This window comes from Pundamilia nyererei, unplaced genomic scaffold (genome assembly GCF_000239375.1).
Source record: "Pundamilia nyererei isolate P.nyererei 1_Seehausen unplaced genomic scaffold, PunNye1.0 scaffold00058, whole genome shotgun sequence".
NCBI classification, from domain to species: Eukaryota; Metazoa; Chordata; class Actinopteri; order Cichliformes; family Cichlidae; genus Pundamilia; species Pundamilia nyererei.
The window spans coordinates 1,593,180-1,606,095 of NW_005187459.1; the positions used below are offsets into that span (position 1 = coordinate 1,593,180).

Genomic DNA, 12,916 nt, shown 5'->3' on the forward strand with positions numbered 1-12,916 from the left:
GAGAAAAAGACACAGGGGAGGCAGGCTTGAATGAAAGAGGGCAAGAAGCTACAGAGTCGGGTTGTTTGCTACAATTTTAATTGCACTTGCTTCACGCTCATCTTTTGTAATGGCCTTGCCTCTTTGGGCGCCGTAACAAATTCCTTACTCCTGAGTCCTTCTGAGACGGTAATGTGGCATCATCTTCTTCTGTGTTGTTGTTTTCTTTCTTTCTTTCGTTCTTTTTAAACGGCCGTTTTGCACTAACCTCAACGAGTGACATCGGTTGAGTAAATCAGCTTCGCTTAAGGATATATGTGCACGCTGACCCCAATCGTCACATGACCCTTAACCACAGACCCTGCGACCCTCCCCACTGTCTCCTGCTTAGGGTAAGTGACATCACAGGCTGACAGTAAAACCTTCCCAAAATGACTCAAGAGTGTTTCCCGAGCACCCAGGCCTCCAAGATCACTGTCAACAAGTACACAGACAAACACACAAAGACACAAATAAAGACGCATACTTTCACTGTGTAGTGTACAAACATAGACAAGCATCAACAGGGCACGCCGCAAACATATACACAAGATCTCTCTCAAACACACACACCCCTTCACCAGGTTCCTCAGAGGTTAGCCAAAGGACCAGACAGCAGTTGGTGCAACTCTAAACTAGTAATCAGTGGCTTGGTTAGGAGTGTGTGGTAGAGTAAAGCCAGACAGAAAGACAGACAATAGTTTGGGCTCTTACCCACTCCTTGATGAAAAAAAACAAAACAAAACAAAAATGCCCTGCTTCAGTTCTGCTCCAGCGACTTTTTCTCCTGACCGTCGTGTTTATTTCCAGCGTGCAAAAACACCATATACGTTTATGAATTTGCACATTGTAATTTTGTGGCACAGACAAAACGAGAGGGAAAACTGAGGAAAGAGGCTTGTTTTTCTTTTTGAGAGGGGTGAGCTCTTTCTAAATATATGTGAAACCATTCCCATCTTTTGTTATGTTTTTTTTGTTGTTGTTTTTTTATATTACCCCACAACTGATATTGCACAGGGGTAAAAAAGTTGGAATCAAGTAGCTTTTTTCCCCTTTAACGTGCGTGCGTAGACCAGAAACCACATTACCACTCAAGTATATAGGGGTTTTTTTGAAAGACGCGTTGTGGGATGACATTTTTACACACATTTACATCAATCATGATAAAAACGATTATGCGGGAGCTAGCCGAAAAGAGCAAAGGAGAAGAAATTTGACCTTTAAGTCTTGCATGCTTTTAACTGAGCACCATGGCAAACAAACGTCTGCATTTTCTCTGTCAGGTTGGTGTCAGATACATCTTTAATCGAGCATTTTTGTGCTTGTGCATCAAAGAATCAACACTACTCATTTGACGCTGCAGTGCACGAGTTGTGTCTTCCTCATTTAGCAATGAGAGTATTTAATTAAAAATGTTTTAAGCGTCCTACGTTTTTGGTTTTTTTTTACCATCACGCTTCAATCTCCTTTTGTCACTACACAATATCAGAGGTGTAACAGCTCTCCAGAAAACCACGGGTCAATATTGGGTGGAATTATCATAGTTGTTGTAACTATGATTCTGTTTTAAAGGGACAAAATTTCTTGGCACAGCCAAGAGGCGGCAGAAGATGTATTGATGGGACTCTGTTGGTAACGACCTCCCGTTTGCAGCCAACTGTGGCAAGTCTGAAAGGGGTGGAGGACCTACTCCAAGGAGTTGCTGCCCCAAGTTAAGGAGTTTAAGTATCTCATGGTTTTGCTCCCGGGTGAAGGAAGATGGAAGCAACGGGTTGAGAGACAGACTGGTGTGGGGTCAGCAGAGATGCAGAGGCTGTACCGGTCAGTTGTGGTGCTGAGAAAGCACCCTCGGAGGTGTCTGCACAAATTTGGTCCTTGGCTGGCTTAGTAGTGCCTCGAGTTTCTCCACAAAAAAAGTGAAAGTAGTGGTCAAGGGATGGTCACCCAGGTTGTTGCATAAAACCCTAAATAAACGTGACATCTGTGAGCATAACCAGTGTGTGTCTGGAGTGCATTCTACATATACCTTTGTAGTTTCAGTGATTCCCTCTATTCCTTTCTGGAAAGCTTAATTACTGGTAGCTGACATAAGAAATGCTACTGATGTGCACTGGAGTGCCCTGAAATGCAAAGAGATATGCCTGCCGCTAATAGGGTTACTAAGCATTGTGTGAAATTATCTGACAAAGGCTTGAATGAAATGGATGCTCCTTTAGGCAAAAGTGCTACACTTTAGCTTTCTTTCTGATTCATACAGAAAGAAACAAATTGAGAGGATGTTCTTTTTTCATACTCTGTGGATGTCAAAACAATTGGACACACACAATTATGCTCAGAAAGAAAAAAATAAAGCAGATTCTTGCATTAACTAACCAACTTTAACTAAGTGAGTAAAGTAAATTTGTTTGTGGAGTTTCCATTTTTGCAGTATTTAAACTGGTTCAGGATTCTACGTCTGAGTTTGGGCTCAACAATTCAGCAACTTCAGCGAGAATGCGTGACGCAGTGTCAGAAAAAAAAAGCAGTCCTGGCCTTTTATAAAGTGACACGTGGCAAATAAGAATACAAACAGTTTAAACTTCAGCATCAGCAACATTTAAGCACATACCAAAGCCATGAAAAACTGTTTTCATCATCGTGAAGCTCCCGTGAGTCTCATCAGCTTCTGAACTAATTGTCTTCTAAGATACCTGTCCTGTTCTCCATCCTTTAAGGCCAACAATCAAAACAAGGGCACAGCAGGAAATACTCATTTCACTAGCTGGGGCCACATCCTCATTTTAGGTTTGACAGTGTTTTAGTAGGTAAAAGTGAATGCTTTGACATGAATTGAGCTGCGGTTTAGGGAAGGCCTCGAAGGGGACTGGCAATGACTCCCGGGCCTGGCAGATCCCCATGCACTAAAAAGAAATGAAGAAGTTAAAGAATTGAGAACAAGGAGGTAGGGAGGGTGGGGCATGTAAACGAGAAGGAACAGCTTGCAGAACTGGGGGAACCTATATAGATGACAACCGGAAGGAGCGTGTTTGGAGGCGTGGTCCTGCTCCTGAAATTCCGATACATAATCTCCGACAAAAGTAAAGTCCTGCATGCAAAAACTGAGACCATTTCCAAATAATTTCAAGGGAGATCCTTTGTATTGAGCTGGAACAGAAAGCTTGACAGGTGTAAAAACTGTTGCTAAAGTGGGCGGGATTTGAAAACCAGCTACAGGTCAGCAGCTGACAAAAGATGGATTTAAAATGAGTTGGTGTTCTTCTAAGAAATGCTGACATGGGTTTCCTCAGCTGGGGAATTTCTGCAGAAAACCAGTAGATGTTCCTTCACTTGCATTGTCCCCAACTCGACTGCTTTATTTTCTGCAGAAACCTCAGCTTGCCTCAGGCTGCAGTGTTTTTCTGCCAGTCACCTCTCTACCCACTCAGGGATAGATTCTGGGGTCACCTAAAAATTTACCAAATCAAAACATGCTGTGACTTACAGGCCAAAAAAAAAAAGGTGGTGGTTAAAGCTGCTAACTTAGAATCAAAACAGGCATAATTGCGATATCCATTTCTTTTACATTACCATCACAAAGACTCATTTTAAACATAACGTCTTCTCAGGAGCAGAGCTGCTAACGTGCGTGCTCCCCCTCTGCTCTGGTTCATGCCAGCCCCTGTGTCGCTTTGCTCCATTCACGTCCACACAATAGCGGGAACAAAACAGCACTTTGTCACCTACTGCTAAGACCATTAGATGCAGGCCGCCAAGAGGCGAGGAAGCAAGTGTAGCGTGCGTAACTCAATCAATCTCATCTCTGTTGCTTGTCTCTGTCTGAAATACCAACGCTGCCCTCCCAACACCCCCAGCTACCCTTCTGTTATACACAAGCACTGTAGCAAAACAAATGGGTGCTTCACAGCTCGTAATTACACTTCCTCCTGCGCAGTCGTTTTACTATTTGGTCTGTGAACCTAAACCGAATAGCTGGAGTGTAAATCGGCTAACTTGTGCTCAGAATTCACGTTTTTACAACTAATTAAAGCATTTGGTTTTCATAAATCAAGAAATATGGAACTACTGATTGTTTTTTTATATAATTAATACAAATAGAGTGTTTCATAGAAGGCTAAAACAAGCACACACTTGCATTTTTCAGCAGCTAAACTCACAAATAGTTTGAGCACTCAGACAGTTAACAGTCACAACAAAGACCTACTTAACCTAAATTATTTTGTATTATGTGAACTTGCTGTATTGTCCTATCTGGTAACCCAGCGAACTGCTACTCCAAGCACAGCTAAATCAAAAGAATTTGGTAATACTGACAGATTTTGTTTGATATTTCTAAAATCTTCTTAAGACTCTGATCCTCTTGTGGCCCACTAACTTAAAGTTGAGTTCAGTAGTGAAATGTTTTGGGGGAAACACACCTCTAAGTCCACACACACTCCTGGAAACATTCAACCAAAGTCTGTCTGAGTATTAGCTGACCCTGGACAGAGCATTATCTTAGCAGTGAATGAAGGTGTGTGTGTGTGTCCATGTCCCCTTCACTTTTCTCGACGAGCGCTTATCCGATCTACTTCACACTATCACTGGAGACCTAATGATAAGCAGCACTGAGTTTGAAGTTGTTCTGATGTGCATTTTGGTCAGTTTGTGAGGCATTCGGAGAATATCTGTGATTTGTACCCAAATAAACAACCACAAATAAAGTTCCAACACATGAACACTGCAAGAAATGTTCAGGTCAACAATTAAAAATAATGGTTCGCGCGACATAAGGTTCATTCTCTGGTGGTAATATCAACCTAAACAGCTACTACAAGGTGAATTTTCAGTTGTTTATCCAGCTGCCCCAGTTAATATTAGTGCTGCTCCTCAGGTGTTTTTCTGTTTATTAGCCACACACACGATCCTCTTGGTGCCGCCTTTTTCCTCCTGACAAAAACAAGACGATAACTAAATAAAAACTAATATGACACGAGATGTAATCAGATCTAATTAAGCTGTGTAGAAAGGTGCGACAAGTTTGGAAGCAATCCAATCAGAAGTAACTTCCTTGTGGTGTAAGGTTAGACACGCATATGATATGCCCCCAGGAAACAGTACTGCATACAGCTAGCTCCCATGCTCCCAGTTGACTAAAACTAGACTAACGTCATTTACAATCACCGCTGCTGCTCGTTTCATGTGTGGATTAAAAATGCACCAAAGTAGCCCATGTGGCTGTATTATCACTAACACCTCATGATTGCAATGGTGATGTCAAGACATGTATGCAGATGTCGAAATCTGAAAAAGCACTGTACTCATTCCATTCATGTAGAGAGACACGTGCAGTATTTGTCTGACTGGCCTTTGGTGTACAGACTGGACAATCTGTACAGGACTAAAACATAAACTTTGCCATCTTTTGATATTTACCAATGAGTATTAAGGCCACATTAAGAAAAAACTTGTTACATTGTAATTTCCTTTGTAGTTTACTTATTACTAAAACTGATTCTAGTAAAACTTCACTAAGTCATCTACACAAGGCATTTTATAGAGGGTAAAGCAACGTCAATCTCCACAGTTTATAGTTATGCTGTAATAGGTGTAGACTGCTGAAGGAGTCCCATGATGCATTGAGTATTTCCTTTTCAGTCACCTTTCTCACTAAAAGTGTTAATAGACCTCTCTGCATTGAATCACACTTGTTATTAATCTCTGGCTCTCTTCCACAGCATGTCTTTTATCCTGTCTTCCTTGTCTCACCCCAACCGGTCGCAGCAGATGGCCCCGCCCCTCCGTGAGTCTAGTTCTGCCGGAGGTTTCTTCCTGTTAAAAAGGAGTTTTTCCCTCCCACTGACGCCAAAGTTCTTCCTCATAGGGGGTCATATGTTTGTTACTCCTAATGAGCAGTCGTGTGTTTTCTTAATGTGGATCTAATGCCCTGTCATAGACATTTGAAGAAAGCACAGTACTACAGAGATTATTCTCCAGACACGTCTCAGGGACATTGGCACTGTGGATCAGGCCCCTCTCTGTTGTCATCTGACACTCTGGCCATGTGTGTTTTTGTCTAACCCAGAGGATGTGTGTGTGTGTGTGTGCTCACTTTTACACCTAAAAAAATACTTTATTAAAAAGAGAAAAATTATATATATATATGCATCTCCTTTTTCTTCCCCGCACACAGGCTCCACTCACTCACCCTGCACAGACACAAACATGCTGTATATCTCACACAAACACTAACAGCTGCAAACAGATGGTGGAGGCAGGCCACCAGACTGTGTTTCTAACAAGCGCATCTGCTTTCTCACTTTCCAGCTCGCTTTTTTTTTTTTTTTTACTCCTCCAGCCCCATATCTCCGAGACAAACACACCCGCAAATAACACACTTGAGGACACGGCGGCGAGAGTGACACAAACACAGGGCAAAGCGTTCGCACAGTTGTGACGTGCAGACAGCGAAGGGGCCATGTCTGCAGCTTCCCACACACACACGCGCGCAGCTTTATCTCACTTCAACCTGGACTTAAATGGGTGAAGAAAATTGTTACACTAAGTGAGAGCAGACTCTCACCAATTACATTGTTTACATACCCGTTGCTATCAGCGAAGGAGACATCAGGCCCTGTTTTTAAATTCACAGAACTGCTCTGAAAGGATCACCGCACTGGCAAACCTTCAAAACGAAGCTTCGATTCAAAGTTTCGTACATACATTTGTGTGCGTTTTGCTTATTCTTTGAATCATCCCAAGCAAAGATATGTCTATAAAAAGTTTTTTTTAAGCAATCAGCACATTTTGTCCGGTGTATCTTTTCAATCAAATTACTTTTTTTAGCTGCTACTCATTACCTTAAAACAAGTGAAGGAGACATGCCAGTGAGCACTAACAACTGTCACAATCACAAAAAACTCAAAATAACGTCACTTTCCGGAACTGGAATTCAAATGAGATGCCAAACTACTTATATTTAGCTTTTGACGACCGGAAATACCATAGAAACAAAGGAAAAGTGCAGGAAAACAATAGAAGTTACAGTAGCAGTAGTGACAGTCACAGATAGGGAATGCCCAATGTTTCCCACTGGCACTGAAATCTAAACAGTGTCACTAAAACATGACGAGGAGGAGGAGGATCAAAGGCAGATGCTTTACACTGTCCGTATGCTGGTTTTCCAAACCAGCAATGACGCTCCTCTGCCGACTCATATTCCAGGAGGCAAACCGGAGAACTGATGTCATGCAGGCAGACTTGGATATTTAACTGAGAGGCACAGAGTTGGATTGTGTGTATACATGTGCCCTCAAAATTCACATATAAGTCATTCCGAGCACCTGAATGAGAAAACAAAGGCTTTAGATAAGCAAGGATATGGAAAAGGCAGCAGAAAGGAAAGAGGAGACACAACGCTGGTGATTCTCAGGCTCTTATCGTGTTGGTTCAGTTGGTGAGGATGGCGAGAAAGGAAGGAGTGCGTAAACATGGACAGTGGAACTGATAGCAGGCGGCTCCCAGCCACAACAACAAAAACACAGGACCATCAATCGTCAGCCACCGAGTCTGCAGCAGCCAAACCGCAATGCTCTTCACATTTTCCATAACCCCCTCCTCTCATCTCCTGGGAACCACATCACGGTCTCACAACCATACACACACACAAGCTCAATCACCCAAAAGCCACTCAGTATTTTCTCATGGCTGAGCCCCCAGGAGCCAACGGGGACGTCGGTAGCACTGAGTTTACAGGCCTATGAAAGCAGAAACACTTTGGTTTTGCTCGTGTTGACATCCGGCTGTATCTAAGACCCATAACGGCCTCAAAGGAAGGAAAAGTCACATTTTAAACGAAGGATCAAATGGAAAATTTCACCCGTTGATGCTCAAACTTCCTCACAAACCACTCTGTGAACAGTGAGTCCCACATCACAGGAAGAATCACGTGTTTTTAAATTCTGGGCTGTTCAGAGGTAGCGGGGGTCAAACCTATTAAGTGTGGGCGGCAGGGCTAGCAGTGACTGACACCTAGCACGAAAAACACCTGGTGGAGTGTGGGAGAGTTGGACAGGTCGCAGCACGCTCTCTACTCTGTTGTTGTCTGCTGGGCTGAGAGAACAGAGCGCTCACAGAGAGCACAAATCTGACAAAAGCATCCGTGCATGACTGAATACACTCATCACATGCATAAGAGATATTCCTCACAGTCATACGCTGCACCTACAGCCAGCCATTATATTATTACTTCACAGTAACATCACTTTTGTTAGCTTTTTATAGAAATTTTGTAAACAATAGCTGCTTTCTTGGTAAGTAAGTGATTTATGTTCATTCATGAGCGTTTCTGCTCCTAGGTAGAAGTTCAGTATTGTTACTGATACCGACCCAGCACAGCTGATTGGTAAAACTTTAATACTTCTTTAGAACTAGCTTGGTAGTACCACCAAGAGAGGTTTTTAAAAGTGCAGTTCCTCGAGTGGCCACTTGAGGCATTCTTTAAAAGCCTGCAAATCCCCATAGGCTCACATGTTATAATGTCCAACTTTACAGCAGAAATAAACATGTTTACAGCCTCGTAGAAGAAACTGTTTCAGTCTCTAGTGCACATCTCATCCTTCACTACAACTGCATGGGGGTCACTTTTTTGGGGCTCAAAGTTAGAGGCATGATCATTTTAATGATCATATCATTCGCGATAAAGACTCTATACGTTTTTATGTGATCCAAGCCCAGGTACCTTAAAAGGAGCTACTTCACAAATTTCAAACAAAGCTCTTTACAAGCTACGTGGAAAAAAACCTGCTCCCGCTAAAGATGAAGACAACAAACTTGCTCCACCACATGAGGCAAAAAACATGACATCTAATACAAGCAGGCTACAAAGGAGGAGATGCCAGCAGCCAGTGATGTGCAACCCAAATGTAAACAAATGTTGACAATGACAGTATTGTGCAAAATCCTGAAAAGGTACACGGTTAAGTTACTTTAATTCTTGTTAAAGTGAAGTGTTAAGCGCTCACGTACCACTTTTACTTATAATTTGCAGGAAAACATTAGCTTTTTGTGCTTACATTTGATTTATGCTGTGTCACTCGATGTTATATTGCATCTCTGCTTTAATGCTGCTGTTGCTGCTGGCACCTTGTGGGAATAGATTCACACTTCACTCATTCACCAAGGGTCTTGTGGCAAAGAAAGGAACTGAAAAGCTTATTCATGCACTTGTTTTCAGTAGGCTAGATTACTGTAATGGAGTTTTTACTGGACTTAATAAAACATCAATTAATCAGCTGCAGCTATTTCAAAATGCTGAAAATGGATCATATTACATCAATTTTGAACTCGTTGCATTGGCCTCCTGTGTGTAAAAAGATTGATTTTAGAATTCTGCTAATGGTTTATAAAGCATAAATATATTGCTGACCTACTTGAGGGGTATGAGGCTTCTGGGCCTCTTAGGAACAGGTTTACTTGACATTCCCAGGAATAGAAGAAAACAAGATGAGGCAGGATTTAGTGTGGGTCATTTGTGGAATAAACTCCCCTCACACCTGCAGTGTGCAGAATCCATTAGCTATTGTAAATTCAGGATTAGAAACATCTTGTTTTCTTTAGCTTTTTCCCCCCAAAGAGTCTTGTTTTTCCAAACTGCTCCAACATCTCCGAATGTATGTTGGAGCTACTGTAGTGATACATCATTAAAATGGTGTTAAAAGCTGACACGATTGTACGCTTGTGTCTTCAACCCAGTTTACAGAAATCGAGAGGTGCACGACCGGCTGAGGTGAAACAATGCAACATAATTTTCTGTGTGGGCTTAAAAGAACCAAAACAACCCATCTAAGAAGTCAGAGCTTCACCTAATCATCCAAATACGGTCACTTCTCACACCAAAACGGCAACATAGTCAAAGGCAAATGACTAGCATCGAGGCTTCAAAACAGGACTTCACAAAGTGAAGGGTGGCATAGAGGTGCTTACATCCATCATTTAAATACAGTCTTTGTATACAACTAAAGTTAAAAGCATTGCAATGACAAGAAATAACTGCTAAACATCAATTTTTCCAACACAAAAAGTATATTTAAAGGTAGAGTATTAGCATGTAAGGTGATATAGGGGACTATTATTTACACACTGAAACATTTGATGTATGTAAAATGCACTACAGTGTCATTACTATTAGATGTGAGAGTTTTGGTTGCACATGTGAGTGTTTTATACTGGGTATGGCCGAAGAAGCTATCAGCAGATTAACAACTATTTTCATTGCAGATTAATTTCATCTGTATTTAAGTCAATGCCTTGGACATGTAATCACTTTAATCACAAAAAAGAGGTCATAGCCTTCTTCACACCTTCCATTTTCTACTGCAGTGCAGCTATGGTGTAAAATAACAAGTGAACCACAAGCTGACTACGAAGGAATTCTATGCATTTCTTCCACTTTGGTTAAAATGTTATAACAATAACTACAATAACTGCTGCTGCTGCCTGTTTCCCCCCTCTCTTCCTGTGGTGCAGTGTGAGCACTTGACCAAAATTACAGGTATGTTTGCACCACACCGTAATCAAATGGCCACTAGACTCAAATGACCATTGGCTACACAAACAATAGCCACTTTTCCTTTTAGACGCAGGCTCACATTAAGCAGTAAACACCTATTATGATCTTACCGGGCTGACCTTCAACAAAACACCCCTTTTGGGAATTAACATTTCAGCAACTTTCCTTGAATAAAAAGCAGGAAATAGAGTGCCAAAAATGGCACTGAAAGACAAATGAGATTTGTGACTCTCTACTGCACAAAAGAGAAGCATGGATGGAGGTTTCTACTCTGCCTTTTAGGCCTTTAAAAATCTCCACCAGTGTTTTAAAACTGCTGTGTACACCCAAGCCACTTGCTCGGGCACCATGTAATTTACGCAGCATGCCTTTGAGCTTATAAAGACAGCCAGATGTGTGTGTGTGTGTGTGTGTGTGTGTGTGTGTGCCGCCTCCAGCAGCTATGCTGTGTTGCCTTTACTCCCCTTTTACAGTAATGCTAGTTGTCCAAGGTGCATGTTCAAACACATTTTTCTTTTTTACACAAACATGTACACACAGTTTGCAGCCAGGGTGTGAGGACATCAGTCCATCATCATCTTATAAAGGAAGGCTGCTCATACTCAAACACACCATTCAGCCACCAAGCTTGTTTAATACAATTCAACGAGGTGAATTTACAGGCGCACTCTCTCTCAGCGATTATGGAAATGTAATGTACACATGCAAAAATTAGAAATAAATGAGGAAGGGCCAGATATTCCAGGTGTTGCGCACTCCATATGGCATGAGCCCACTGCCCAAACCCAAACTGGGTCTTACAGAGGGCTCTCGGGTCTCCAAAGCCCTGTTCAGTCGTGTGATTTCATGATTACTTCATTAACTCCGGGGAATCTTTCAGCGGTTTTCCAGCCACACACAGGTTCTCCAACTTCCTAGTTTCTCTGGAATCGCACAGACTACCATCTTATTAGATGTAGAGGGGGATTTAGAGGCTCTGTCTGTGATGGTGATGCATGTTTATGTGCAGGAGAAAGGGGGGCATTAAAATAGTTTGGATCTCCTTTTTGCCCTACGTGGCCAAATCATTTGGCCTACATCTAAGCACTCCTACTGTGGACTTTACAAGAGTTTGGATCTACTTCCAGATCTGCAGGAAACCATGAAGAGCAAAACTGAACTCTTTTTGACTGAGGTAGATTTTCGCTTTTTTTCCCCCCATGCAAGAGAACTCACCCCTGATCCTGCGCTACATGCCGATTTCTTCTCCCAGCTGAATAAACTCTTCTTTGCTTGTCGAGGTTTGGAACTCACGGCAATCAGATAATCCACCTTAAGTTATTTAACTAACTTTAAAAAATATATTTAAAAAAAGTATAAAAATCCGGCGTGAACAAGAAAAATCTGCGTCTTCTCACATCAAAATGAGCTCAACCTTTACAACAACCACAAAAGTCGCAGAGGCAGACCAAATCCTGAGCCTCCTTCTTCTCGCAGTTTTGTTGCCTTTTCTTTTTTCTTTTTTCTAGGGAACACAAACAGTCACAAAAAGTTGTCCGACTTGGATAAAGCGACGTGGTCTTCTCTCGCTGGGACTCTTCGTATGTTTATAGTGGTCCCTCTAGCCCAATGGAGGCGTTCAGGACAGGCTGAGAGAGGCGCTTGCTGCAGCTACGTTCAAAAGCTGAAGACGGCATCGGAAAAATGAGCTTTACGTTGAACGTCCCAAGAGGCCGAAGTTCACAAGGGACCGAAAGAAAAAACGTATTAATTAATTGTCAAATTAAAGTTTTTCTTTTTATTAAGAGTATTTGTTATTTTTTAATCATATGTGAGTATTTCTCTTTTTAATTAATTTATTTATAACATTTTTCAAATTAAGAAATCGAAGCAAAGACTGAATTTATCTAAATGTACTCAGAAACAGTAAGGTGGGAATTTGGCAGGCCTGCTTGTAATTATGACACTTAATACAGTCTTAGTGGATTGCAGTGATTGCCCACGACCTTTGTGCAAGCTTTAATTAAAATAAGTCTCAGTAAGTTGGTGAAAAATTGCAGTTTTACGTTTAGAATACAATTGCTTGGATAGACTGCAGTAGCCTAATCTGAGGCAGGCTTTCTTACATTAAAATAAGATAGGACAAAATAATCTAGTCTAATTTTGAATAAACACAATAATACAAAGCATCGAAAATGAATTATTTTACTCATGGAGTTTAAAAATTTTTGAGGGTTTTCGTATTGTTAAATTATTACTGCTCTTGCTTGAGTAAATGGCCATCTTGCGTCATATGCAGTAGGCTGGGGAAAAAAACCCACAGGAGACAACTGGGCTATGAGACTGGACGTGCCGTTTTCTCCACTCATTTGC

General features: G+C 41.6%; 1 protein-coding gene across 1 annotated transcript in view; it reads right to left on the bottom strand.

Moving 5' to 3' along the window:
* LOC102194842 (protein tyrosine phosphatase non-receptor type 14) overlaps nucleotides 1-12,208 on the bottom strand; it is a 40,619-nt gene extending 28,411 nt beyond the window's left edge. The window contains exon 1 of the mRNA XM_005734413.1: nucleotides 11,780-12,208. The gene's annotated coding sequence lies outside the window, so the exon portion shown is untranslated. The remainder of the gene's footprint in view (nucleotides 1-11,779) is intronic.
* Between the last annotated feature and the right edge of the window lie 708 nt (nucleotides 12,209-12,916).